The sequence below is a fragment of the Pempheris klunzingeri genome, chromosome 11, assembly GCF_042242105.1.
Source record: "Pempheris klunzingeri isolate RE-2024b chromosome 11, fPemKlu1.hap1, whole genome shotgun sequence".
NCBI classification, from domain to species: domain Eukaryota; kingdom Metazoa; phylum Chordata; class Actinopteri; order Acropomatiformes; family Pempheridae; genus Pempheris; species Pempheris klunzingeri.
This window is the reverse complement of record NC_092022.1, coordinates 15,066,746-15,070,529: the sequence shown is the minus strand read 5'-3', so window position 1 is coordinate 15,070,529 and position 3,784 is coordinate 15,066,746.

Sequence of the window (3,784 nt, the reverse complement as noted above, 5' to 3'; positions counted from 1 at the left end):
CTCTGCAGACGACGACGAGGTGGAAGAAAAAAAACAGCAGGGCAGGAGAAGAGAAATTACAATTTCGTCTGTAGCCTACATGAAAAGAAATTCCGGATACTTTCACCTTATTCCCAGTCTCCAATTGCCTTGCCCCCCTCCTTTCCTGCATTAATATGTAAACCACGAGGCACTTCTTCAACCCCTGTCTCCTCGTTAAACACTCCAGAAATATAAGAAATAGCCAGGAAAGATAGGTAGGTCCCCGACTCCTTGAGGAAAAATATTAGAATACGGGATGGTTTATATAGGCAGTGAAGCAAAATGGCGACTTTAATACGAAGGAGGAGTAAAAAAAAAAAAAAAAAAAAAATCCTTGCGCTGGCTGGAGCTAAAGGGAGGCACAAAAATATGTTTAGTGCAGTAATTTCGACGGCTGCGAGACAGTTGGTTAGAGTAAAAGAAAACGAAGCGAAGGAAAATCAGCAGAAACGCCAAATCTCGGTCGGTTTTGGTTCACTCCTCGGTTCCTTACCTCGGGATTATTTCGGTTTTTTATACGGGTATTATCTCGGCGGCCGTGTACAGTATTACAGTAATGTGTGTTGGGTCATGCGCGTATCCACTCCACCTTTGACAGTTGCAACTACAGTCTTGAGTCAACTTGCAAACTCTCGCGTTATTATTATCTATATCCAGCGGATTAATATTGGGGTTTCTGTCTAATAAACTCGCTGCAATACCGGCTCGTGCTGCTCCTCCGACGTAACGGCGCTCGTTCCTGACGAAAAAGGGTCAGGGCTTAAATTCCTTAAATCAACCCTCGCCAAGTATTTTAATGTACTTGCTGCTAAATGATCTCCCCATGCGTCCTCCAGAGCATGGCAGCTTTACCAAATGAGGCAGGGAAAATGATTATAGTCCAATCAGTGGTGGCCTATTCTTTGTCATTGCATTGCTTTACTGTAGGCCAGTGCTTTAGTCAGTCACTGCAAGTAGCCCTCTCCAAAAACCTCTGGAATAACAAATAAGCCCCACATTTCCTAAAGCTGCTGAGTTTAAAGTGAAAAGCCCCGGCACAACATCTACATGTGGGCTAATGAATTTGTTCAGCTCTCTGTATAAAACAAGTTTTTATAATAATTGGAAACACAATCCCCAAATTCAAGGTCAACATTAAGGCATTAACTATTAATCCTGTTGATGTTAATAGCATCTCAACAATACCATAGGCCCTCAGTCAATACAATATTGGATTTTTAATTGCTCTAGCTGCAAGTAGACTACAGGCTATGTGCACACGCCTGATATTTCCCCCATTTAAGTCAGCTAATAATAAATGTTTAACATATGCTTCTCACCCGCCAAATGAATCATTCATGGCATCATTGTCACCTCACTCAGTTTCAGTAAAACAACAGAGGGTCTCTCTCAGTCTCTGATTGGTGCCAGTCATCATGACCTAATATTTCCTATTAGTGGAAATCATCTGAAGCCATGATGTAATGTATGTGTAAAAAGCCTGCATGCAGGGTTGCCAGTGGAGGGCAGGAGAGTCTCATTTTTGTACCAAATTTACTGTGATGTGTTGGCCCACACTATTTTAAATGACTTTTAAATAATGTCTCCTGAGTTTAAATTAACCTGTGTTTTTTTGTTTTTTTTTGTTTGTTTGTTTCACTTTCAAAGCAGAGAGATATTCACACATTGCAACATAAGGAAACTGAGAGCAACACGGATAAGAGTGTAAAAGTATGTCTTCATTAAAAAAAGACCCAAAAGTTCATCGAAAAGTCAGAAAGATGGGAGAACAAAGCTTTCATTAACTTGATTGTGGCGTTAACCTGTTGAATAAAATTCCCTGTTATTGCAGACTCCTATGTCTTAGTTTGATATATAATACCAATGCGTCTTATTTACTTATCTAACAATAATAGACTATATATTAGCAAGTTAACTACATGTATTGTTGCAATTGACAAAAGTTTTCCAGATTTTAAATGCCCAGTTGAGGTTTGTCTGCATTCATCTTCCACTTGGGGGCAGTGCTGTCCTGTGATTTGTCAGGAGCAGGTCTGGAAACATGGGCCCCTGCAGCATCTTTGACACTTGTGCAGTTGATTTTCATGGCAATGTGACGTGCTCTTGGTACAAATGCATCTTGGGACTACTTTGATCTCCCTATAGACTCAAGGGGAAGATCAGCTGGTTCATGACTCACTGGGCCCGAGGGGTGCTTCGCCCTCGACTGAGTGACAACTGACAACGATGGATAAAGTTAAATCTTCCTCTTGCTGATGAATAGTCCACATGGTGCCTCATTTTGACCTGTGATTTATCCTTTTACCACGGCTGTGATTTACGTTTCCACAAAATGCTACCTGATGGTTTTTAAAACTGGCCAGGTGGAGTGGTCTGTGCCCTAAAAGGCTCTTGAAGGGTCCACCCAGCAGTTAATTGTGTTTATTAATTTTTTTGAACTTTCCAGCAAAAGTTGAGTGAGCACGCATGCATTTTTTCCCATACCCTCTTGCTTTGTAGTGGTATACTGAATATTAACAGTTGGGCGCTGGCCAAAAAAATTACAGTCTTCAGCTGTTTATGCCACTGAACGACTCCACTGGAGCAGCTGCTTAAGGGCTCCTCAACAGTAGCTGATGAGAGAGGACAGAGTGTTTCTCATTCTATTTCAGTGCTGTCAGAGGACTGAGATCCAGCTGATCAAAGCCACAAGCAGATAACGATAAACAAGCTGAATGGAGAGTCTTCGACATTTGGGCATTTCAGGGAATAACAACGAAAGACAAGCTTTCAAAAAGAAAAGACAGTTAATAATAAACAGTAACCAATTAACAGCACCATCCAACCATCTGCTCTGCGGATTTATTCAGGGTTGGGAGGGCCTCTGTTCACTGAATCTGTTTATCATACATGTGCCTTGTTATCAACTGGTGAGATGCTTCATGTCTCTCAGTAATTGGATCCCTTAGTGTGCATGTGTGTATGTGTGTGTGTGAAGCAGAGACAGTAGGTGCATCTCTTTAGACAGGCAGCACTGTTATGCATTCAGTGAGTCAGAGTCGAGGCTCAAGGACCCTGAGTGACAGGTTAGAGCGAAGGTGCAACTGTGAGACACGCTCACTTTGTGCCAAATATAATGTGCAATCCTTGTGGATTCAATTTTTCATATATTCATTTTTGGATTAGCTGTACTTTTTCTTAAGTCAGTTGATGATTTAATTTAATTGATTATTGAACAAATTCATTATATTGCGAATTAATGAATTGAAAGGAGAAAGCAAGAGTGGGAGAAAAGGGCAAACAGGGTGAGGGACAAAAAAAAAGAGAAGAAGAAGAGAAAAGCATGTCAGTGAAAGAGAAACAAGCAGAGGACCACTGAGGTGAATCTCTGTGTGTGTATGAGTCAAAAAGAGAAATAAATACAGAGGGAAGGAACACTCTACCAGCTTTTTTATACACTCAGTAAATACATTTTAGAAAAACAATTTATTTCTAAATTAGTGAGTAGTCTTTTTTCAATTATTTCACTTCCACTAAGTGTGAAAACTAAGAGATGATGTTGTGCCCACGAGGGTATGGGAGTCTGCATTATCCAAATTCACGTTCTGTAAACAGCAGGCACAGATAAGTACAGTTTAAAGTTATGCACAGGTTCCATTATTAATCCATAAGTCTTATTACACAAAATGTTATGTCTCGGTGTCTCGCTGCCGTGACAGATGCAAAAATTAGAGAGGAACCATATTTTGGGTTTGTCCAATGCTAGATCTATTTTGGTCCAATA